Source organism: Carica papaya, chromosome 4 (genome assembly GCF_054855325.1).
Source record: "Carica papaya isolate Zhongbai chromosome 4, ASM5485532v1, whole genome shotgun sequence".
NCBI classification, from domain to species: Eukaryota; Viridiplantae; Streptophyta; class Magnoliopsida; order Brassicales; family Caricaceae; genus Carica; species Carica papaya.
Window position 1 is genome coordinate 15,041,436 of NC_142312.1, and position 27,340 is coordinate 15,068,775.

At 36.9% G+C, this 27,340-nt stretch overlaps 1 long non-coding RNA gene across 1 annotated transcript; it reads right to left on the reverse strand.

Moving 5' to 3' along the window:
- Positions 1-19,355: 19,355 nt before the first annotated feature.
- On the reverse strand, positions 19,356-22,679 carry LOC148266308 (uncharacterized). The gene is made up of 4 exons (XR_015818442.1): positions 21,309-22,679; positions 20,874-21,049; positions 20,327-20,429; positions 19,356-20,150 (listed from the first exon to the last, which is right to left on the reverse strand). It is a non-coding gene; the product is annotated as an uncharacterized LOC148266308 (long non-coding RNA).
- Positions 22,680-27,340: the final 4,661 nt, after the last annotated feature.

A 27,340-nucleotide genomic window follows, 5' to 3' on the forward strand; every position in this document is an offset into this window, starting at 1 on the left:
CTCTGCTTTTTTATTGATGATTCTTGCATGCTTAAATACAAAAAATTCTACTTGTTACTTCTTAAGATTATCGAACTGAATTAAAAACATAGAAATGTGAAAATTTAACGCAGAGGTATAAACATGGTACATGGCTGTTGAGTCAGATATGACGTAGGAGAAGTAATATATCTGAGAGCTTAGTGACTGAGAATTGTCAAAAGCTAGAGTTTTAGTTTCTTTTTCTGTGATGGGTGTTGAATCCACCAAAAATAATTTTTTATTCTAACAATAAATTAAAACTTGTGGCAGTGGCTAATAGGGTCAAATCCTTAAGGAATTGAGAATTGCTCTCTTTTATGACCAGTGATAAAACAAAGCTAGGGGTTTTCATTTTAATGCAAAACAAATAATTAAAGTGAATCGACAAGGCTTAAAATAGAAAGGCAATGAATATTGTCGACAAGTAATTAAAGTAACAAGCCGTTGTGATTGAGTTCTAGTTAAAGAAATAGTTTTGATTTCAATTACAAGATTGATTACAGATATAATGATTGTTTTCCTTATACCTCAATAAACCAGTTCTAGTTGTCGGAGATGCTTATTAACGGGCCCTGTTAAATGATCAATAAGCAACAATAATAATATATGTAGAGAGATATATAAATATTGAAGCTTAAATGATAATAAGAAAAAAGACAGTTAGATCTCACAATCCCAAAGTAGAATTTCAACTGATCTCTAACTGAAAAAGAGTTTATAAGGCGCTTATGGTGAGCTGAATACATAGAATGTTGTTTATATTATTTTACATAAAGAGATAATCTAGAAAACCTAAACGTGTTCCAGTCCTCGGTAGCCTGTTCTCTTATTCTTTTTCTTTCTCTATTTAAAGATCGAGAGGGTCCAAGCGTTTCCTTATAAATGTAGGGTTTTCTTTGATGATTTTGATTTCCTTCTTTCTTTTTAAATTTATCTCTTCCTTGATTCTTGATTTTCTGCTTCCAAATGCAGTGGGATCTTCTTTTTTTAAAGCCAAAAGTGCACCGAGTTTCAAATCTATTACTATCAGGACATAAGCCTTGGCCAAGGGTTATTCGTGTGTGACTTGGCACTTCCTCTGACTGCCAAGACATTAGCTTTGTCCAAGGGTTATTTGCACATAGACCATTATTTTCTACTATCGCAAGATTACAAGCCTTGCTCGAGGCTTACATGTGCCTCGACCAGTGCTTTTACTGTTGTGAGAATACAAGCCTTGCTTGAGGCTTGCGATCAGGGGCATGTTGCCTTTGCTAGGGTATAAGCATTGTCTGAGGCTTATACCAGGACTGATGACAGTTTCTATACAAAATCTACTTATGTGGGACTTTTTTGTCTAAAATTGAGTCATGTCCCTTTCCTGTGTCAAAATAGATAAAATCACCTAGATTAGGTAATAAGCAGCTTAATTACCAACTCAAAATAATAAATAAAGATCTTCTTTATGTGCACTATCAAACTTTCCCACATTTATCTCGTGTTTGCCCTCAAGCACTTCACAATACCTCTCAACAGCCCTCAACCTTTCACCCTTTTCCCATCTATCCTTAGTCATTCCCTCACAACTCGCATGGTATATCTCAATCCTTGAATTAAAAAATAGTCACCAACTAGTAGTTCTATGCTTTGAGTTTTATGGAATCACACCAATCAGCAACTTACTTCAAAAAGCGTCCGAACACAAAATTGAAAGGTTTTATAAGTTTTTGAACACATTTTTACCTTGAGAGGATCGTCCAGTGACGGGTGTCAAACCCATTAAAAATAAATTTATATTTAGCCAATAAAATAAGATTAAGTAGTGGTAAGCAAGATCAAATCCATAGGAAATTAAAAACTAATTTTCTTCCTTAACTGATGAATAAAAAATAAACAAGGGCGGGATTTTGTAGAACTCAATATACAAATATAAAATAAAAAAAACAAAATAATGTTTAAATAAACTCCTAGCTGCAAGTTAAAGACTAAAGCAATTATAAAAATGATTCTCAGTCGACGAAATAGCTAGCTCCTGTAACGTAGTTGATCACAGATGCAAGGAATCGTTTTATCCAAAGTATGAAAAATTAGTTATAGTTATCGGAAATGTTCCGATAACCAATCCTTCTATATTCCTAAACTACCTAAGAAACGTTTGTTAGTTGGTTCTTCATTGCTAAGCAGTCCTAAGAACTTCCACAAGATTTAACTTGTCAATGACCTTGAGGACTAGGACTTGATTCAAATTGCCAGATTCATCTGCGTAAATTGGTCAACTAGATTACTTACCTTCTCAGTACGACACTTATCGCTATTTGGTGTTGGAACCACTCAAACAATTATGGATTTAAGGGATTCGACTAGTTGCTTGCGATTTCTTCTCTCATATGATGGGCCATGTTCAAATGGATTCAAAAAAACATATATATATAGGTGCAAGATGTAAATAAATACCAGCTCTAAAATAAAAATCAAATTAATTCGATTAGATCTCACAAATACATTGTTGGAGTTTGCTAGATCTATCAATTAGAAAAAAGAAATAAGTTAGCCACTCATGGTGATCTTTAATACAAAACAAGTTCTTAAATATTATAGAGAAGAAAATAGATGAAAGGAGATGAAATAAGGGTGCAGAATCTTCAGCCACTGCTGTGAGCAGCGATGGGAAAAAGATGAATGCCGATTCTGCTGTGCGGCCTGTCTTTTATAACCAAAAGGGCTTGGGTTTCCTCTTTTTTCTTGATTGGAATCTTTCCTCAATTTTTGGCATATCCCTAACTTTTCAAAATGATTCTCTTTGATTTTATGTCCTTAAATCTCGATCGACACAAAATCTTTTCAGATTTAAAAAACCTGTGTCTTCATTTAAACTAGCTATTATGCGTGACCCTTAGCCTTGCCCAAGGCTAAGTTGTCTAGGGCAGGACCTGCTACTGACTACTGAACCCAAGCCTTGCCTAAGACCTGTTTCTGGGCTGATGATTCTTTTGAAAAAATCTTTCTGTTTTCATGTTATTTTTCCTTATTTCATCCTTATCTCATGTCCTGCAATAAAATATAGAAAATACCTCGGATTAGATAGTATACCACCAAGTTTAACAACTCAAAAGTGGGTGATAATGATGTTTTTAAACACTGTCAAACTCCACCACACTTATCTTGTGCTTGTTCTCAAGCACCACATAACACACACTACTATTTTCATCTCCTCACTTCTAATCAATCCCAATCATTTTATCAAAACTCACATGTTATATCTCAACCTTCGAATTGCAAAAATAACCAATACTAGTAGTCTGTAGGATGAGTTTCAGGGAACCACACTAATGAATAACCACTTTGACTAATATCCAAACATGACATGAGGGAAAATTGTAAATTTTATCACACAAAAAGTTTCATTTAGAGGAACAACCAATACCCAATAGAACATCCACCAAACTTATCCAGAAATAAGGATTTCATCCAATTGGTTCATGCTAAAAATAGAAAATCTATTAGTAACCAATCTTTTTTGCTTGAAATGTCACTAACCTTTTTGACGCGAGGACAAACATTTGTGATGAATGCACCCGATACTCAGTTAGTATTGATTTCAAGTATTATGAGTGCATTTTACGCTCCATCTCACACTTTTATCCTAAATGTATTTTTAGAAGTGAGTACGTTTTACACTTTATCTCACCCATCACATGTTAGCCAATTTGTTCTATTCATCCAAACTTTTTTTTATGGTCTTAGACATGAACAATTGAATTCTAGGCATACAAATATGGACAAGTTGTAGTAGGGTTCTTTCTAAGTATTGACATTCACTCAAAAATAAGAGAATTTTTTTTTTGAATAGGCAATCCCCAAACAAGTCATGCTTAAAAATATATGATCAAATATACTTATTCAAGGTGTGAAAAGATGAAAAACAAGCTACAATTCTTAGAAGATGATTATAAGTGCAATTCAATTTTTGAAATATCCTATTTGAGTTGTTTAAAAATAATAAAGATAGTTGTGAATATTGGAGCAAAAAAATTATTAGAGGTGTATGTTTGGTGTGATAAAAATTAGGTAAGGTCTAAATTCCTAGAATGATATGGTAAAAAAGAAAAACTAGCTGCCTAAGATACAGAATACAAAATGCCTCTCCCTCACACTTAAACTACACATTGTCCCCAATGTGATGCAAATAATGAGTAATGAAATAAAATATATAATGAAGGGATATATTAAATCCCCTGTTAATTGACTTGGAGGTGGAACGCGCTGGGAAGCATCATCTAGTCTTGGGGTGAGAGGCGACCTTCACAGCTTGAGCTACTAACTTGGGTTAATTCCTCTTGTTTGATATGTGGTTCGGTTTCTGCTAGAGGCGATTGTGTTTGTTCTTTTACCTCATCAATAAGTCACGACCATTTGTTTTTAGATTAACCATGTTTGGAGTGAAGGAGATTTAGTTTGGTTGAGGTTATAAGCAGGGAGAGGAAATTGCAAAGTCAATTTGGTAAGAGAGGGAAGGGGGTGTTTGCGTTAAGCAAATAAGGTAATGTGAGCAACTTGCTCATTTGAGGTGTTAGGGCAAAATAAATATAATAGGTGTTAGTGGTTGCGGTATAAGCCTTGGGCAAGGCTTATGCAAACATCCTATATTATAACCCAAAACTTCTGTGCGTACCTCCTCCATTAAAAAGCTGCAAGTGATAAAAAAAAAAGCTTCTAGTTAAGAAAAATAAGGAAGAAGACAATAGAAAAAAAATGAAATGAAAATTAAAAAATCTTTAAAATAAAGGGGAAAAAAACCGAATGGTTTGTCTCCATTTAGTGCATTTGTTTAACGTTTTAGGCTTGACATTGTCAATTTTTTAGCACTCAAATCAATTTATCTTCTTATAGCCTATTTAGCTCATTAGAACTTATCACCGGAAGGGTCTCCTATCCTCATAAGAACACATATTTCAAATGTTCAGGTAGCGGTTTGAGCTCCAATTTTGATGCTTACAAAAAAGATGGTAGACATTTTGGGTCAGAAATAGGAAGGTCAACACATGATGCACTGCTTCTTTGAGGTTTACGTGCCTCAAATTCGAACAACATATCTTGTAGATTCTTTTCAGCAACAAGATCCTCTTCTAAAATTTTTAAGTTGTTCACATTAAAATTATTAGGGAGCACAATGTTTAGGTTATCATCATGGCTTGAATCAAAATATTTTTTATTTAGAGGACTTACAGTATCAACTCGATACACACAAGACACATCACTAAGATACTTCATATCATCATAAACATTAAATTTTGCCATTCTCCATTAAATTCCATAGCGAGTGTACTATTATACACATCTATCTTTATCTTGGCCATACGAAGGAAAGGTCTTCCTTGGTCCTTGTATTGGGGGGGAGGGGGGTAGTTTCATCTTAATTATAACTTAAACATTTTTCCTCACACTTACGCTTTGATTGTAGTTCCGCTTTTTATTGTTGGTACACAGCTCCTTTAGAAACTTGACATATCGAGGTACCTGTTTAATTACATTGAGTAAAGGACTATTTACCTCAACCTTGCGAAAAGTTTCTAGAATCTCTTTCTCTTCTTTTTCCTTCATTAATTGTGCAAATCTTTGTAGAAATAGTGGAGGGATTTTAAATGGTGCTAGCTAGTCAGAGTTTGACTTTGTTCCATCTGTCTAACCATCAACTACAGCTTCTGATTTTGTGCCAAGGCTGGAATTTCTATCAGTGTCTTACCACTTCTCAATATGATAGCACTCACATTTTGCCTTGAATTAACTTCGGTTTGTGATGGTAATTTGTCTTGGGATTCTAGCCTACTCATAGATGCTGCTAATTCGCTCACTTGGGTCTCCAAATTTTAAATGCTCTTGTTTCCTGCTGAAATTGTTAGGTGTTAGTAGCAAGTGATTTAATACTTTCTTTAAAAGACCTACCTTGTTTTAGAGGTACTGGTTGTTGTTGTGGAGGCGATCTTGGCTGATATTATTGGAAATTTTGTTGTCTTACTCCATAGCTAAAGCTAGGATGATACCTCTATCCTGGGTTATAAGTGTTAGAATAGGGGTCATATCTCCTTTACGGTTGATAGGAGAATCCTCCAATCATATTAACTTGCTATTGGTCATCATCTTAAAGTCTAGGGTATATGTCTGTAGGATGTCTAGGATGCAAACAAATTCCACAAACCCTTGTTTGAGAGTTATTTCCTGCAGCCATATTTTTTACCAAATGAGTTAGTTCAGAAATTTGGGATTTAAGAGAAGAAATATTTACCTCATTCACCCTTCACGAGGTGTCTTGTATTGCTCCGAATTGTTGTGAGGTGGCAGCCATGTTTGCTATCAAATCTCTAACTTCTCGAGGTGTTTTGTTCACTATGGAACTGCCATTAACTACATCCAACATTCTTCTTTCCGTAGGTAGCAACCCTTCATAAAAGTAGTCGATGAGAGATTATTCGGAGATATCGTATTGTGGGTAACTCGCACACAACTGGTTGAATCTTTTTCAATAATCACGGAGGCTCTTTGACTCTCTTTGATTGATTCCATATATTTCTGTCCTTATTCCAACAGCTTTAGAGGCAGAAAAAATTATGTTTAGAAAATTTTTTTATCATATCAGTCCAAGTAGTAATTGAACCAGGAGTTAAAAAAAATAATCAATATTTAACTACACCATCCAAAGAAAAGGGGAACACTCTCAATTTTATTTGTTCTTCAGAGACTCCTTACAGCTTCATACTTGAGCACACAATATATAATTCCTTAAGATGCTTGTGCGGGTCTTCATTCTCCAATCCTTGAAACTTTAGCAGTAAATGAGGCTGCCAGCTCCCATAAGGTGTGTTCCTCGGCTATCTACTCAGTTTCTGCTTCAGTTTCAATGGTTGTACTATTGTCTGCAAAAATCGTATCCTACTAAGACTTTTTTCTCTTTAGCTTGGTCTGTTTCTGTGACATCTTTAATGTAAATTAAGACAAAAGGGTGTCAGATACAAAAACAGATTATGAATGCATGATAAACATTATATACAACGGAGCTAATTATTACAAATATATGAGTTCCAATTACACACATATATATATATAACTAAGGTCAGAAGTGGCATCAAAATACAAAATATAGAAATACAAAAAGGGTTACTTCTATCATTATGTCATTAGACTCATCAGAGTGCGGGAACAATCATGCACTCAAGGTTTGCGGATCTACGAGATCCTCATAGACTTCAAGGGATGATCAGTGGATGGTTCCTCACTATCTTCCTTATCTAGAGGGCATGGAAAGAGTGACTTCCATATGCTCAGTAAGAAAATCAGTATTTAAATACCATCGTAAGATTTAAAAGGTGAATAATAATATCATTACTACTTACCATCAAGTAACATCGGGGTCCTATCTCACTTTATGAAAATAATTTTATTTATTAGAAAAAACATCATGTCATAGTCATAAATATTAAATCAAATCATACTCAATAATAAGGAAAATCAAATAATCATGAAATGCTCAGATTTTCGTGTCATGCTTCGTGAAGTTGTTCTAACTTTCATCTCTGAGGGCAGATACAGATTTTTGACTGTCCATGTGGAATGGTCAGATCAGATACAAATAACGACAATTTGCTCAAGCACATTTTCGGCTTGCCAAACCATGGTCGTAACGACCATAGTGATTTTATCAAATATTCTATAGTTACGAGAGTACTTAGCCAAAGGTGATCCCTAAAAGATATTCGCATCACCGCTCTTGTCAGGGGTACACCGTCATCCACAAGGAGCGGTCATCTCACATCTTTCCAAACCAGATGAGGAAGGGAAAAATAAATACCCTTTAGAGATAAAAAGTCTAAAAAGACACTTGATGCATTATGCATGTCAATACAGGTATATACATATTTCGAACCATTCAGGCTTCATTCCACTTCTCTTTTCTCTTTTTTTTTTTACTTTTTTTTAGATAATATCACCGGATTCATATTATTTTATTTACATGCAAATCATCAAGTGCCTATAAATCACATAACATGCTTGAAATCAAGAACAATTCACTTATTTAGAAACATAAAACATACAAATCACACAAATCACAATTTCATAATATTAATTTTTCGAAAAATACTTCTTAAGATATTTAAAGAAATACTAAATTCCTTCCCAGAACATCTAAGTTTTTTCTACACCATTCTTCTTCTCATCCTTCTCTCTCTAAACTCTTGGAAGGTGGAAGAAAGAAATGAAAGTGATGAGAAAATGGGAGGAATGGTCCTTATTTATAGAAAATGGGGACCGTCAGATTTGTTTCAAGTGGCAAAATCCAGTGAAGAGAGAGAGTTGAATGGAAGATGATCAACTTGACGCGACGTAAAAAACAGAGGAAAAATTCTTCCACTAGCGGCGCGACTTCCCAAAGTGGTGGCACATAGCCCAAGGAGGGTAGCAGCGCACTGCCCAAGGCGGTAGTGCACCTCACCTAGCTAGCGCGCGCTGCAGACCTAGCCTGCAAGCGCTGGCCTACTTAGCTGCACACAAGAGTTAACCTGTGCGCGTGAAAGGCCTATAGTGCGCTAGGTCACTGTGCGCATAGGTCTACTGCTCACAGGCCTATCGGTGCAGGGCCACTACACAGACGACATGTGACTAGATTGCAGCACCTGGCCCAGTCCGCGCGCCATGTGACGCACGCAGACGAGCCTGCCTGCACGTGACAAGATGTTAGTGCAGGACTAACCTCGCGCCTCACACCGATGGGATGTGCGCACTGTGTACATCCTCCACCTGGTTGCATGCGCACGCACGCGTACAATGCGTAGTTCCCGCGGGTGTTATCCTGTGTAATATTTTTCCTTTTTTTTCGTTTTATCCTGAAACTTCATTATTTTAAAATAATAATAAATCAAAATAAAAATAATAACAGATAAAATTAAATAAACTATAAAAATCAGCATAAAATTAAAATTACGAATTATGATATAAGGCTGTAAAATAAATTTAAATAAGTTCAGGTGGCCTTAAGGCTCGAATAAAGAGGAATTTTCTGAATATAATTTAGCGCACTGGTGAGCAGGGTGTTACATCCCTCCCACCTGAAAAAATTTGGGGGACCAAATTTGTCTTGAATAGGTCTAAAAACTTTTCTCTCATCTCGTTTTCCAACTCTCACATTGCCACTTTCGGAGTATGGTGCTACCATTGCACCTTCACCATGGGGATCGTCTTGTTGCATAAAACTTTATCGTTCTAATCAAAAATCTCTATGGAGAGTTCTTTGTAGGTCATATCAGCTTGTACTTGCATCTCATCGTGAGGAATGAGACTTGTAAACTCTCGAGGTAGAGTAAGGCAGTACGCCACGAGTCCAATATGCTCCACGATTCGGAAAGGTCTCACATAACGGGGGCTCAACTTTCCTCTTTTCACGAATCACATTTTTTCCTTAAAGGGAAAAACCTTAAGGAAGACTTAGTCTCAAATGGCGAATTCCAGGGGTCTCCTACAATTATCAGTGTAACTCTTCTGGCGACTTTAGGTGGTAGCCAAGTTCCTACGGATGATTGCGACCTTCTCAATAGTCTTTTGGATGAAGTTTGGTCCCAAATGACACTGGTTTTCAACTTTACTTTAACAAGTGGGAGAATAGCAAGGCCTACTGTATAGGGCTCTATACAGAGCTATGATGATGCTTGAATGATAACTGTTATGATAAGAAAATTTACACAGGAAAAGATACTCATACCAGTTATCGCCAAAGTCAAGGATGCAAGCACACAACATGTCTTCCAATGTCTGAATAGTACGTTCCAACTTACCATTAGTTTGGGAATGATAAATGGTGCAGAAGTTCAATCAAGACCCAAAAGCTTCTTGAAAGATGTCCTTAAAGTGGGAGGTGGATCGAGGATCTCGATCGAACACAATAGATGAGGGGACACCATTGAGTCAAGCAATTTCATCGACATAAAGGCGGACTAATTTGTTGGTGGAGTAAGTGATTTTGATGGATAAAAAATGGGCGATCTTGGTTAGTCTGTCAAGGATGACCTAAATAGCATTACGACCATAACAGATCCTGGGTAGTCCAGTGACAAAATCTATGGTTATATGCTCCCATTTTTATTTCGAAATCGGGAGGCCCTGTAACAAACCACTGGGTCTCTAATATTCTGCCTTAATCCTTTGACAAATAAGGCATCAGAAGATGTAGTCGACAATGTCCTTCTTCATTCTTGGTCACTAGTATTGGTGCTTTAGGTCCTGATACATCTTGGTACTCTTAGGGTGGATTAATAGTTTGGAGGTATGGACAGCTTTGAGAACATCTGTTCTGATAGCGACGGGGACCCAAATTTGGTCCTAAAATCTAAATAACCCATTGTCTGAGAGTCTGAAATAAAAAAATTCATCAGAAGTGAACTTACTCAAATTCTTGGTGATTTCTTAGTATGTGGACTGAGCTTCCCAAATCTTCATGAAAAAGCCAGGCAAGACTTGGATCTGAGCAAGATAGGTACCGTTGTCATAGTAGCTGAGGCGGAGTGACTATATAACATCTATTAACTTCTAACTAGAGGCCATGGTTTGGGCCACCACTGCGGACTCCTTTTGACTCAGTGCATCAGTAACTATATTTCTTCTACTAGAATGGTAGATGATCTTGTTGTTGTAGTCCTTCAGGAGGTCCATCCAATGTCTCTATCTCATGTTCAACTCCCTCTGCGAGCAGATGTACTTTAAGTTTTTATTATTAGTGTAAATCTCAAAGGTTTGACCAAACAAGTAATGACATAATATCTTTAGGGCAAAGATAATGACAGCTAACTCCAGATCATAAGTAGGGTAGTTCAGCTTATGGAGTTTCAACTGTTGGATCCATAAGCAACCACTCTACCATCCTTCATCAAAATGCATCCCAAGCCAATATGAGATACATCACAGTAGACCTAAAATCTTCTAGTGTTGTAAGGGAGGATCAACACCGGAGCAGAGGTAAGACGATATTTTAATTCCATAAAGCTTTCACCATATTCATAATTCCAGATAAATGGTATGCCCTTTCGAGTGAGTCGAGTCAACGAAGCAGCAATTTTAGAAAATCCATCGATGAATCGTTGATAATACCCTGCCAAGCCAAGAAACTGCGTACCTCAGCCACATTAATGGGCGGATTCCAGTTGATCACCGTTTCAACCTTGGCCAGATCCGCAGAAACTCCTTCCCTTGAAATCACATGATCAAGAAATGAAACTCGATACAACCATAAAGAGGATTTGCTAAGTTTAGCAAATAGCTGGTTCTAATGAAGTGTTCCCAACACTTCAGACAGGTGGATTGTTATTCTTCCGGGCTTTTGGAGCACACTAGGATCTCATCAATGAATACGATGACGTATTGATCCAGTGCATGCCGGAAAACCCTATTCATGAGATCCATGAAGGAAGCAGGGGTATTAGTTAACCTAAACGGCATCACCTTAAACTCGTACAGGCTATATCTACACTAAAAAGCGGTCTTTGAAATATCTTCTTCTTTAGCTCCTAGCTGGTAGTATCTCGATCTGTAGTCAATCTTAGAGAAGATCGTGGCTCTTTGTAATTGGTCGAAAAGATCGTCGATTCGAGATAGGGGATACTTGCTCTTTATTGTTACTCGGTTGAGTTCTCAGTAGTCCACGCATAGTCTGAGGGGACCATCCTTCTTTTTCACAAATAATACTGGAGCACTACAAGGGGAGTTATTAAAGTGAATAAACTTCTGGCCAATAAGCTCAGAAAGCTGGTTCTCCAAGTATACGATCTCAGTACAACTCATGTTATAGGCAGATTTCAACATTGGTTGGGTTCTAGGTAGTAGTTTGATAGAAAATTCTACCTTTTGCGGGGGAGACAGACTAGGTAATTTGACTAAAAGACTTCTAAAAAGTTACAAACAATGAGAATGGAATACACAGCAAGATCAATATCCATATTCCTGTTTATTTAATTATTATGGAGAAAAATAGATTTTATTTCTTTTTCAGGGATCGTAAGATTACAACTTTATTTTCATAATAAATAATTGCTCTATATTTTTTTAACCAATCCATTCTTAGAATAATGTCAAACCCTGAAAAATCTAAGAGTATCAGGTGTACAAATACTTCTATTTCCAAAGCTTTTATCTTACAATTTTTATATACATAGTGAGCTTCTAGTAATCCCTTAGAGGGAGTCTCTACAGTTAATATTTTTTTAAATGTTCAACTCTAATATCAAATTTACAAGCAAATGCATAGGAGATAAAAGAGTGAGTAGCACCTATATCGATCAAGGCTTTAATAGAAGTATCATGAATAGAAAGCATACCCTAAATAAGGACAGAAGTGGAAAGGGCACCGGGTTTATCTAGGTTGTACACACGACCCTATGCTATAGGTCTGGCCACGTCCTTCGGCTATTGAGGGCAATCTTTTATAAAATATTATGTGATTCTGCATCGATAATAGGCGTGATTGATATGATGATAGGGTAATTCACCATGCGAGCGACCACAATGCTAACATGGTTAAAAAGGTCAGCCAGGCTGTCTAGTAGGTGGAGGTAGAGCAGGAGAAAGGGCAACTTGGGTTCGTTTATCAGGGTGGCTGCTTACTGGTTCGAGTAATTTTTTTTTTGGGTTATTAGGGTTGTTGTTGTTAGGGACTGAGTTGGGCAATGCGTTGGTGCCTGGCAGAGATGAGGTTTTCAGCCAACTAGGCATGTCCTAGCACCTCTGCATACGAGCTGGGTCTCAGCATTGTAACTCGATCATAGATATCGACATGAAGGCCTTTCAGAAACTTCCTATCTTTATGACTTTCGAGGGTGACCATTAGAGGGGTAAACCTAAATAGTTGGACAAATTGGGTTGCATATTGGGCAACCATCATATTTCTTTAGTGGAGTCCTGAAATTCCTCCTCTTTCTTCTCTCGGACATAAGCTGAAAAAAAGTTATCAAAGAATGCATCTATGAAAACTTCTAAAGTAGTAGGGGTAGGCATGACTTCCTTCTTAAGTCACCACTAGTGTTCTACTTCATTGATCAGTATAAAGGTTGCTAGAGGAACCTTCTGCTCCTCAGTTAAGTCTAAGATAGAGAAAAACTTCTCTATCTGTAGGATCCAGACTTCGGCTCCTAAGGGGTCAGGGCCACCTTCAAAATGTGGTGGTTTAAGTTTCATATACTCTACTATATTGTGAGAGATAGACCTCTCGGCTGTTTTGTATTCCGAAATTGGGTGTTGACAAGGCTTGGCTTGGCTCTATCCTACAACTGCGGTTAATCCTTGAATAACTCAGAAGTGTTCGGTAAACTTGACCCTGGTTGATGGTCTTAGGCCTCGGGTCTTTCAGTACGTTCTACGGAAGGTCTCCTTTGCATCATTCCTATAAAAGAAAGGAAGACATGAGTTGGTAGTCTAATTTGAAAAAAATGACTTATTTTCCTAGATATCTTAAGGGTCTTTCTACCTATAGCCTCAGTTGTAAGGGATTTGGCCTGCATAACTGCTTTGATACCATCTGTGTCATCTCTAATGCGAATTAAGGTATAAAGGTGTCAGATACAAAAATAGATTATGAGTCCATGACAAAAATTGTATGTAGCGGAGTAAATTATTACAAATCCCTTACAAATTATATGAGTTTCAATTATACATATATATAACTGAGGCCAGAAGTAGCATCAAAATATAAAATATTAAAATACAAAACACTTATATCATTATGCTATTGGACTCATTAGATTGCGGAAAGAATCATGTACTCAAGTTTTGCAGATCTACGGGATCCTCATGGATTTCAAGGATTAGGTCAACAGATGGTTCCTCACTATTTTCCTTATCTGGGGTGCAATAGAAAGAGTAGATTCTATATGTTCAGTAAGAAAAATAGTATTTAAATAATACCGTAAGAATTAAAAGGTGAATAATAATATCATTACTACTTACCATCAAGTCACGTCGGGGTACTATCTTACTTTATGAAAATAATTTTATTTATTAGAGAAAATATCGTATCATAGTCTCAACAATCAAATCAAAATCATACTTAATAATAGAGAAAATCAAATAAATCATTAAATGCTCAGATTTTCATGTCATACTTCGCGAAATTGTTTCGACTTTCATTTTTGAGGGCAGATATAAATATCTGACTATTTATGTGGAATGACCAAATCAAATACAGATGACGGTAATTTGCTCAGGCAATTTCTAGCTTGCTAAGCCATGGTACAACTATGACTACGGTCGTACCGACCATAGTGGTCCTATCCAATATTCTATAGGCATAACAGTACTTAGTTAAAGGTGATCCCTAATAGATATTTGTATCACCACTCTCGTTAGAGGGTACACCGTCACCCACAGGGAGCGGTCCTCTCACATCTTTTCAGACTAAATGGAGGAGGGAGAAACAGATACCCCTCAGAGATAAAAAAAATATAACAAGACACTTGATGTATTATGCATGTCAATACAGATACATACATATTTCAAACCATTTAGGCTTTATTCTACTTCTTTGTTCTCCTTTTTTTTTCCAGATAATATCATCAGATTCATATTATTTTATTTACATGTAAATCATCAAGTGCCTATAAATCATATAGCATGCTTGAAATCAAGAACAATTCATTTATTTAGAACTACTAAACATAAAATATATAAACCACAGAAATCACATATTCATAATTTTAATATTTCTAGAAATACTCCTTAAAATATTTAAAGAAATATTAAATTCCTTATACCGTTCTTCTTCTCCTCCTCTCTTTAGATCACTCCATCTCTCTCTAAACTCTTGGAAGGTGGAAGAATGAAATCGAAGTGATGAGAAAATGGGAGGAAGGGTCCCTATTTATAGAAAATAGGGATCATCGGATTTACGTCAAGTGGCAAAATTCGGTGAAGAGAGAGAGTTGAATGAAAGATGATCGATTTGATATGACGCAAAAAATGAAGAAAAATTCCTCCACCGGTGGCGACACACCCCAATATGGTGGCACATCGTCCAAGGAGGGCGAGGACATAATGTCCGAGGCGACAGCGTGCCCCACCCAGCCGGCGCATGCTACAGGCACAGTGTGCGACGCTTGGCCCTGTCTGCACATGATGTGACGCACACGCAAGACTTGCCTCACACCTTCTACAGATGGGAGTGTGCACTGTGTGCATGTCCTACACCTGGTCGCGCGCGCGCGCGCACGTACACAATGCGTGGTGCCCACGTGGGCAACTTTCTCCCGTGAGATTTTTTTCCCTTTTTCCATTTGCTCCTCAAAAGTAATTATTTTAAAATAATAATAAATCAAAATAAAAATAATAATAGATAAAATTAAATAAAATCAAAATAAAATAACAAAATCAGCATGTAATTGAAATTACAAATTACGATAGAAGGTTGCGAAATAAATTTAAATGAGTTTAGGTGGCCTTAAGGCCCGAATAAATAGGAGTTCTCCAAATACAATTTAGTGTGGTGGTGAGCAAGGTGTTATAGTTTCCTTAACCTTTTTATGGTTTTTTTTATTTTCGGATCGTAAAGAAGAGGTTCTCTACAATCAGTCCTGGTCATAAAAAAAAAAAACAATTAGTTAATCTCAACTCCTCAGCAACATCACCAAAATTTTATGGGTGTCAAATCTACCAAAAATAAATTTCTAATTAACTAATAAAATAATATTGTAGTAGTGATAAGAACGGTCGAATCCACAAGGAATTAGAAAACAATTTTTTTCCTTGACCAACGAATAAAAAGTAACTAAGGAGGGGTTTTATAGAATCAAATATCAATGCAAAATATGAAATAGGATATAAGTAAATTAATAGAAACCAAACTCTTGGCTTTAAGTTAAAACTAAAATAATTATAAGAAGAATTCTTAGTGGACGAAATAGCTAGCTCTAGTAATGTAGTTGATCATAGATGCAAGAATTTGTTTTACTCAAAATATGGTAAATCAGTTATAGTTTTCAGAAATGTTTCGACAACCAATTCTTTCTTATTCTTAAACTAACTAAGAAACGTTCATTAGTTAGTTTTTTTACTGCCAAGGAGTCCTAGAAACATCCACAAGATTTAACTTGTCAATAACCTTGAGAGCTAGAAGAACTTGATTCAAGTTGTCGGATTCATTCGCATGAACTTGTCAAATAGATTGCTTACCTCCTCAATGTGGCACTGATCACTGCTTGGTGCGAGAATCGCTCAAATAATTATGAATTTGAGTGGTTCGACCAACTGTTTGCGATTTCTCTTCTCATATGACGGGTCATGTTTAAACGTATTCAAAATAATAAATATATATATAGGTGCAAGATGTAAATAAATACCAAATTTAAAATAAAACTCAAATTGATTCGATTATATCTCACAAATACGTTGCTGGAGTTTCCTAAATCTATCAACTAGGAAAAAGAAACAAATTACCTACTCATGATGGTCTTTAATACAAAACAAGTTCTTGAAGATTAAAGAGAATAAAATAGATAAAAGGAGATGAAAGAGGGTGTGGAATCTTCAGCCACTGCTATGAACGATGTCGAAAAGAAGATAGATGTCGATTCTGTTGCGCAGCCCGCCTTTTATAACCAAAAGGGCTAGTGTTTTTTCATTTTTCTTGATTAGGACCTTTCCTCAATTTTTGGCATATCCCTAGCTTTTTAAAATAATCTCCCTTGATTTTCTGTCCTTAAATATCGACTGACACCTAATCTTTTCGAATTTAAAAAATGTGCGTTTTCATTTAAACCAACTACTGTGCGTGACCCTTAGCCTTACCCAAGGTAAAGTTAACTGGGGTAGAACCTGTTGCTGACTACTGAACCCAAGCCTTGCCTAAGGTTTGTTTCTAGGGTGATGATTCTTTTCACAAACTCTCTTATTTTCATGTTGTTTTTTCTTGTTTCGTCTTTGTATCATGTCCTGCAGCAAAATATAGAAAATACCTCGGATTAAATAGTATTCCATCAAGTTTAACAACTCTAAAGTTGGTGATAATGATGTCATTTTTAGGCATTATCATCCAACCACTAGTTCAACACCCATACTAAGCATGCCTAGATATAAAAATTTCATGTAAATGGGTTCCTGTTGGAACATAAATTTATTTGGGATTAATTCTTGAGAACTCTTTTGCTTACTTAAAATGTCGCCAACCTTTTGACACGAGAACAAACATTTGTGATGAATGTACACAGTTACTCTACTGGTCATAGTTTCACATGGCTACTAGCACTACTCAAGTCAATTGACTAGAGGACTAGATTATTAGTAGTGTTCTTTCTTGTTTCACCTTACGATTATTAAACATACAAATCTAGACAGGTAGTTGTGTAGTTCCCCAAGGTATTGGCATTCACTTCAAGATACAGAAAATCAGTTAAGGGTAATCCCTAAATAAGTCATGTTAAGGTAATTTGTCAAAGATAGTCCCTTACGGTGTGGAAAGATAAAAAACAAGGTAGAAATCCTAGAGAGTTACTAAAAATATAATTTAATTCTTGAAACATCACAGTTGAATTATTTTAAAAATAATTAAGGTAGTAGTGATAATTGCATTATTTGGACTGTAACTACAGCAAGAAAGGGTTTCCACCATATATAAATATCATAATAACCAATTAATTGAGAGTTAATGTATTCGACTTTTTGCATTAATAATAGTGCACTCCTATTACCCACATGTTGAGTTAAGAAAAAGTTATAAATGGTTTACAATTTAGATCGGAAGAAGAGCTAAGAGTCGTTCTCTAAAACCTCGGCACCTTCGTACTTATATGTGGTTGTATAAAACTCATATTTATTCGGGCCCTAAGGCCATTAAGTATTTAATTTGATGTTTTAATTCCGCGTATTTTTAGGGTTTACTTAAAATTATTTTATTAATGTAATTTTATAACTAAATTTTGATTTTCAGGAAAAATAGAGAAAAAAAAAGGCAGAGAAAATCCTGCAGGAACTACGGGAAAAATCCCCACCCGTGCGGGCCCTGTGTGCTGCGCACATGTTCGCACACACGGCCAGCTGGATATGTGCCTGCGTGCATGTCCTATCCACATAACACGTGAGGCATGCAGTCTACATGCAGTTCCATGCGCGCATGTGCGTAAGCCTATGGGTGCAAATGCGCTGTAGGTGCTGTCTGCGCGTAGCAGGTCGACGTGCATGGCTAGCATTGGGCAGAGTGTGCCACCCTCGGGCCCTGAGCACCACCCCTTGGGAGGTGCACGTTGTCCCTTAGTTGGTGCGCCCTTGGTCTTTGTGTTGAGTCGTCGCATCGCTGTCATCTAATCAGTCGTCCGTCAATCAGATCCATCAGTCGTCGCGTTGCATAAGTCAATTTGGCAAAAATCAGACGACCTATTTTCTCTATAATAAGGGCCCTCTAACCGCCATTTTTTCACACTTCCTCTTCATTTTACTTCCTTAAGAGTTTTTTAGAGAGAGAGTGGGAGAAAGAAGTAGATAAAGAAGGAATGGAAAAAAGAAGAATATGGGAACTCTTCAACTTTCGGTAAGGGAAATTAATTTAGTAATTAATTTGAAATATTGCATGATTGATGTGAAATAGTAATTGTATGTTTTAGTAAATTTTGAAATGTGATTGTTAAATGACATGGCTATGATGGAATATTAGTGAAGCATGAGATATCATGATTTTTGCATTAAGATGCATAAATATTTTATAAAAATGGGTATGTAGACCTAACACCGTAATATTTATGCGTGGCATTTACAATGATATAATCCGTTAGGCTATTATCTTTGAGGAGTTCTGTTTCTCTCCCATCTGGTCTGAAAAGATATGTGAGGGACCACTCCCTATAGATGACGGTATACCATCTGACGAGAGTGACTATGTGATATGATTTGTAGGATCATTGTAGCAACGTACGACTGTGGTTATAGTTTACATGTAGAATCACTGTGGTTGGCACGATCGTGGTAATAAAGCGTGCTATGGTTTATCAAGTCGTAAATATGTTGTGGTTTGACAAATGTAAATGTGCTGTGGTTTGGCAAACTATAAATATGTTATGGCTTAGCAAGCCATAAATGTGCTAAGATGAAAAGAAATTTGTCACAAAAGGGAAGTCGATATACCTGCACAGCCCGAACATTCAGCAAAACAAAGCCTATTTGTAGCTCAATACGTTTCAATTTTGGAAAAGGAATTGAGCCCAAGTAAGCTGTCAAATAGGGGGAAAACAATGTAAAAGAAACCCAGAATTAGCTTACCTCTCGGAGGGAAAAGCTCGCACACTTCTGCATACTCACAGCTCCTCACACTCTTCTTCTTCTTCCTCACGTTTCACTCTTTGTTTTCTCTCTCTCTCTCTCTCTCTCTCTCTCTCTCTCTCTCTCTCTCTCTCTCTCTCTCTCTCTCTCTCTCTCTCTCTCTCTCTAATTGCTTCAGTTTCTCTCAATTCTCTCTGGTTTTGGGGGCTTTCTTCCTGTTTCCTTGCGAATGAAGGGAAAAGACGAAGACAGAACCCCCTAAATGATGGGTTCTGCATTAATCATCACCGTCAGATTTCATGCAATGAATCGCAATCGTGTGATCCCAATAGTGGCCGACAGAAAATGAGCAAGCTTGCTTGAGCGGAGATAGCTGGTGCAGTAGAGGACAGACCTGCTGACCGGCTGGACACCTCAAATAGGTGAGGTGAGTGCATGTCCGCGTGAAGGAGAAAACAGCAAGCTGGGCGCACACGCTGGTGTTCGCCCGTGGCTGTGTGTGCTGCGGGTGGAATTTGTCTTCATGGGTGGTGTGTGTGTGACTCGCGGGTAAGATGAGCTGACAGTTTGGGAGAAAAAGAATTCCCTCGCAAGCGTTGATCTTCATTTCCTTGAAGGATGCCCGCGGGTTGATGAGTTCTCCAAGGAATCCCGCGGCCAAAATGTTAAAAGAGATTGAAAGAAGAAAAATAAGTATTCAACATTATAATTATTAAAAGCACAATATACGAAAAAAATCATTTCATTACAAAAGTATTTTTTTTTTAACAAGGTACAAGCGGATATTACAGATTCTGCTCCGATTTTGTAGCTATTTTTGTTACAAAGCTCATAGTCAGATCAATGTCCTCTGTTGCTATCTGAATTGGTACCTCCATGATCTGCAAGATTGGCAGTCATCTTTACAGTTAGAAAGTGACTAACTTTGACATTTTCAAATATTTGAAGCCCTTATACTTTACCAAGTACTTTAAATTGAGATGAATCAATTTTTCTAAAAAAATTAAAATCATAAAATAATCAATATGTTATTTATACGTATGATACGCTCACTCACATACAATCTCCTTCAAGCTAACATCACGAATCAACCACAGGCTCTCCGTATCTTGTATTGATAACTAACAAATTGGGTAGTCTTCTCAAATTGAACTCTAAGCCTGTAACAATATAATATTAAAGAATATGTTAGAATCACTTCTTCGAAAAACTTAAGTTGATAAGAAAGGACCTAATCTTTTATTCATATATTTACAAGATCAACCTAGGAGATCTCAAGGTGATCGACCAAAATGAGTCCTGACTCTGGAAATAAGATGATACTTATTTCATGAGTTACAGGAGCATCAACCTTGATAATTTTGCAGACGCTTGTCACTGGTTCTAGGATATTAGAATCATCTTCATAGCAGAGGATGAGCTTAGAGATGTCTGTGTATAAGTCCATAATCAATTTTATTAAATGTTGGATCCTCTCATCTGATTTGTCAACTTCATAAAGAACTATAACTGAACAATTTTAAAGGCACAAAACTCTTATCAACCATAAAGTGGGCAGCTTAATCATTTTATTTTCAATTATGCATGCATCCAAGAAACTGGACCTTTTATAATCTGCCTTGAGATTAGCATTGCTCACTTCAGGTGGGATGGCATAGCTGTTGTTTATTTCCTTGACTAAACCCATTAATGCATATTTAGCATTTGGTTCCAGCTTCACATTAAGCTCCATATGGTGAGTACTAGATGTTAATGGTATAGGTACTTGCACTGGCCGTTCCTGGTAAAAAGAGAAGATCAGTAAAATACTTCTTTCTATGTAGCTAACAGGATACATTACACTGGAAATTTGTCTATAATCTCCAGTTTACTTTGTCAAATTAGTTAGGTTTGGTTAAAGCTTAGGTTAAACTCTAGTAATATGTACTAGGTAAATAAAACAACAGCAATAGCTGGGTCATAATTGGTTTTCAGAATCATGCACATCGATAAACTTCACATTGCAGAAATTACAAGTAAATTGTTAGAGAACGATATACCTGAACTGGGAAAAATCTTAGTTCATGAGATATCTGCACCCAGAAAGAAAAAACAAAATTCCATTGTTATCTTAGGCTGTTAGGGGGAATGAAAATTAGCAAACTTACTGTAAATTAAACTAAAAACATATATTCCAACACCGGTCGCCATATATTTCACTAGCAGAGCCATTGCTAGGGATCTTTTTCCAGATCTTGATGGTCCTTTGAACAGGATATGAGGACAACTTTCTCGGGATACCTAGAATAGCAAAAAGGACCAAGTTAGTAGCCAAGAAATGTGTCTTGATATCACCAAACTCTATTTTAGTTTTCTTTTTATTTTTTTCTCCATGCAGCTTCATTGCATGGATGCATCTTTATTCTCTGAAACATTATTGTTGCTACACTGTCAAATCCACATGTAAGGAGGCTAAGGTTTAAATGCGAGTAGAAAAAAGTAAATCTAGATTTCTTCCAAAATGAATTCAGATCCATCCATCCAGAAGAATGGTGATTTTGACTGAAATACAAATCTCTTGTGGTTAATTATGATAGAACAAAAGCTTATTAGCATTATGGGGAGATTCATGAACATTATGAGATATTCAGATAAAAGAGACAAAAGAGTTTGGGATCTTGGATTTGCTCATAAGTTCCTTGAGGAGCAGAGCTTCCTGTTTGTGGCAAATGAATCTATTTAAAGAACCAGGTTGATGCTTATCAGCCAAAATGGCCTCAATTCTTCAACCACAAATGCCTTCTCAATAAAATTAGCCTCATCAATCACTGTCCTATCAGGAGATTTTGGGTTCCTTCAGGCCCCTAAACTCATACAAGCAAACCATGTATCTGTCTGGCTTTTGCGCCTACTTTCTGTGAACTTTGCAAGGCTTTTGCATGTTCTCCCAGTAACTTCACTAGCTTTACTAATTCTGCTGCTAAGCTTACTACTCTGCCTGATGATACCGGAGCTAGAGGTCACAATAGTTTGTAGAAGCCAGAATTCGTTGAATGTAACCTTTTGTTTTCTGATTAAGACTACCGTTTACTTTACCAGCTTGCGGATGAGTGACAAAATTAACCTGGGAAAATGCTGGAGGCTTGGGGAGAAAATGGTTGTCAAAACCAGTTTTGTTCAGCACAGAACTTTTTTGCATTGCCAAGGAAGTGTGGTCATGAGAGAAGAACATATCACCTGTTGGAATAGACTCAGTGACGTGGGAGGGTAAAAGAGAATCGAATTAACTCCTACAACCTACTTAGTGTATGTAATACCAAAAGTTAATCACTTATGAAACTGCTCCTTCTAATTTAATCTACAATTCTAAACGAAAAGTAAAAACAAAAACTAGGAAATAAAAATAAGGAAAGGAAAAACGCCACCGACAAATTAATCCCCGCTCTTAACTCAATAAAACTTCTGAAAACTTCTATTTCTTGAAAAACTTGAAGAAACTAAAATAAAATTAGTAAAATGCTAATTCTTGAAAAAAAACTAAAACTTTCAATATTATTTCTCTCAAATTGATTGTGTTTACAATCTATGAGTAAACACTTATTTATAAGCTTTTTCGAAATAGTTTTAAATGATCACAACCACTTAAAAAATTAATAAAATAATAGTCTATCATAATCTAGTTACAAGATAAATAATTAAAATAATTTTAAAAATAGACTTTACATTAAAATAATAATTAAAATAGGTTACACTTTATTTCATGTGATTTCCATCTAAAACACGCGGGAATTAATTAAAAACATAGAATTTAAAGGTAGGGTCCAAGAAAAAAATAATAATAATAATAAGTGGTGGATGGAAAACCGACTGTGTCACGTGTCGGTGGACCATGCGAGTCGGCACAGTGGGTCATGCGGGCTGCACAAAAATGGGCTTGCGGGTTCGGCTTGCCCATGGGGCGTGCACTTGGCCTAGCTGTCGCTAGACGCGCGTCTGGCTAAATATGCCTACGCGTGCGAGGCTGGTTTCATGAGCGGAGCCAATGGGCCTCATGCGTGGGCGCTGTTGCGCGCTTGGGCACACAGCCTGTGCGGGTACATGTGTGTTTGTGCACACGTGGGGTGTGTGGGTTGGGTCGCATGCTCGACACACATGTCGGCAACATCGTTCACATATGGGGATCTGTGTCCATGTGTCGAGGAATTTGCATGCCTCTTGTTTTCTTTCGGGGTATATGGTCACATCGATTTGTTCATCATGGATCCTCAGAATATCAGCAGACATGGGGGTCAATTATCCCATACGTCCATTGCGACACATGCCTACCTATGACATCCCCAATGCTATTTAAGACATAAGGGTGCAAGATACAGAAACAGATTACGAGTGTATGATAAAATTTGTATGTAGTGGAGCAAATTATTACAAATCTCTTATCAAACTATATAAGTTCCAATTACACACATATATAACTGATGCCAGAAATGACAGCAAAATGCAAAATATCAAGATACAAAAAAAAATCATTTCTTTTACTATGCGAATGAACTCATCAGAGTGCGAGATAAGTCATGCATTCAAGGTTTGTGGATACACAGGATCCTCATAGATTTCAAGGTATAGGTCAGCGATTAGTTCCTCACTATCTTCCTCATATGGGAGGGCATGGAAATGGTAAATTTTATATACTCAATAAGAAAAACAGTATTTAAATAATATCGTAAAATTTTTAAAGTAAATAATTATGTCATCAATATTTACTATCGGGTCACGTCAAGGTCCTTTCTTATTTTATGAAAAAAAAATTATTTATGAAAAAAGACATCAAATCCATCATGTCATAGTCACAACAATCAAATCAAATCATGTTTAATAATAAAGAAAATCAAATAAATAATGAAATGTTCAGATTTTTGTGTCATGCTTTACGAAATTGTTATGACTTCCATCTACTGAGGGTATATACGAATTTTTAACTATGCATATGGAATGACCAGATCAGATATACAACAGCAATTTGCCTACGACGCATTTTTGGCTTGCCAAACTATGGTGCAATTTATGACCAAAGCCGTACCAACCACAGTGGTCATATCGAATATTTTATAGTTACGGCAGTACTTAACCAATGGTGACCCCTAATAGATATTCGCGTCACCGCTCTCGTTAGAGAGCACACCGTCATCCACAGAGAGTCGTTCTCTTACGCCTTTCCAGACCAGATGGAGGAGGGGGAAATAGAAATCCCTCATAGATAAAATATCTAACGAGACACTTGATACATTATGCATGTCAATATAGATACATGTTTTTTATACCATTTCATGTTCAATCTTCTTTCCGTATTTTAGAAAATTATTACCAAACTCATGTCATTTAAATCACATGCAAATCACCAAGTGCCTATATGATCTTATAACATGTTTTATCAAGAAAAATTCACTTTATTTAAACAATTAAACATAAAACATCCAAATCATAAAATTCAAGCTTCCTAGTTTTAATTTCTAGAAATGCTCCTTAAGATATCCAAGAAAATACTAAGTTCTTTACCGAAACCTTGAAATTTTCCTACACTTTTCTTCTTCTTCTCTTCTCCTTCTCTCTCTAGGTCACTCCCTCTCTCTCTCTAAGCTCTTGGAGGATGGGAGAATGAAATGGAAGTGATGAGGAAAATGGAAAAAAAGGGTCCCTATTTATAGAAAATGGGGACTGTTAGATTTGCGTCAAGTGGTAAAATCTGACGAAGAGAGAAAAAGTTGAGTGAAAGATGAGTGATTTAACACGATGCGATAGCAGCGTAAAAAATAGAGGAAGAATCCTCTAAGTAGCAATGGCTTTCAACCCAAGGTAGTGGCGGCACACCGCCCAAGGCGGCGCACTGTGCCCAAGGGGCAGCGACACACTACCCGAGAGAGTAGTGCGCTTCCACAAGCCAACCGCACATTGCAGGCCTAGCCAACAGACGCCGGCCTATCCTACCGCGTGCAGGGCTAGCCTTTGCCAATGGGCGGGCCTTTCCCGTGGGTGTTTTCCTATGGGATTTCGCCCTTTTTTCCCATTTTTCTCATGAAAATTATTTTTTAATAAAAATAAAATAAAATAATAATAATAATAAATAAAAATAAAATAATAATAATAATAAATAAAAATAAAATAATAATAATAATAAATAAAAATAAAATAAAATAACGAAATCAGAATAAATTAAAATTACAAATTTAAATCACGAAACATGATTTTAAAACAATGAAGTAAATTTAATTGAGTTCAAGCGGCCTTAAGACTCAAATAAATATGGGTTTCTAGATACAAATTTAGCGCAATGGTGAGCAGGGTGTTACATCCTCCCCACCTTAAAAAATTTGGTCCCCTAATTTTTTTTCGAATAGGTTTAGGAACTTCTCTCTCATCTCGCTCTCCAACTCCCACGTCGCCTCTTCCGAAGTGTGTTGCTGCCACTGCACCTTCACCATGGGGATTCACTTATTGCATAAAACCTTTTCGGTCCAATCAAGAATTTCTATGGGGAGTTACTCGTAAGTAATATTATGTTATACCTGCGTCTTATCGTGAGTTATAACGAAATTGTATCTTTTGAGAATAAAGACGTGAAAAACATCATGTAGACCTGCAAACTCTCGAGGCAGAGTAAGGCAGTACACTATTAGTCCAATATGTTCCACGATCCGAAAGGGTCCTACATAATGGGGGCTCAACTTCCCTCTTTTTCCTAACCACATTTTTCCCTTATAGGAGAAAATTTTGAAGAATACTTGGTCTCTAACGACAAATTCTAGAAGTCTTCTACGATTATCAGCGTAACTCTTCTGGTAACTTTGGGCGGTAGCCAAATTCCTACGGATGATCGCAACCTTCTCAATAGTCTCTTAGATGAAGTTTGGTTCTGAATGACGCTAGTTTCTGACTTTACTTCAGCAAGTGGAAGAACGGCAGGACCTACCGTACAGGACTTCATATGGAGCCATGTCGATACTAGAATGATAACTGTTATTATAAGCAAATTCACACAGGAAAAGATACTCATACCAGTTATCGCCAAAGTTGAGAACGCAAGCACACAACATGTCTTCCAATACTTGAATAGTGCGTTCAGATTGACAATCAGTTTGGGGATGATAAGCAGTGTTGAAGTACAATCCAGACCCAAGCGCTTCTTAGAAGTTGTCCCAAAAGTGGGAGGTGAATCGAGGATCTTAGTCAAATATAATGGATGAGGAAATGCCATAAAGTCGAACAATTTCACCGACATGAAGGCCAGTTAATCTAATGGTGGAGTCAGTGGTCCTGATGGGCAAAAAATGGGCGGTTTTGGTTAGTCTGTCAACGATAACCCAAATAGATTACGACCAGGACAAGTCCTGGTTAGATCGGTGATAAAATCTATAGTTATAGGCTTTCACTTCCATTCTAAAATCGAGAGGTCCTGTAACAAACCATCGGGTCTTTGGTGTTCTGCCTTAACTCACTGGCAAGTAAGGCATTGGGAGACGTAGTCAACATGTCCTTCTTCATTCCCTGCCACCAGTATTAGCGCTTCAAGTCCCAGTACATCTCAGTACTCCCGGAGTGGATAGATAGTTTGGAGGCATGGGCAACTTTTAGAACATCCGTCCTGATAGTGACAGGGACCCAAATTCGGTCTCGAAATCTACACAGCCCATCATCTGAGAGTTTGAAATTAAAAAACTCGTTAGAGGAGAACTTACTCATATTTTTGGTGATTTCTTGGTATGTGGACTGAGCTTTCCAAATCCTCATGAAAAGATCAGGCAAAACTCGAATCTAAGTGAGATAAGCACCATTGTCATAGTGGTTGAGGCGGAGTGCCTACATAACATCTATTAACTTCCAACTAGAGGCCACGGTTTAGGCTAACACAATGTACTCCTTTCGGAGTGCATCAGTGACTACATTCCCTCTACCGGGATACTAGATAATCTTGCAGTCATAGTCCTTCAGGAGGTCCATTTGACGTCTCTATCTTATGTTCAACTTCCTCTGCGAGAAGATGTACTTTAAACTTTTATGGTTAGAGTAAATTTCAAAGGTCTGACCAAATAGATAATGA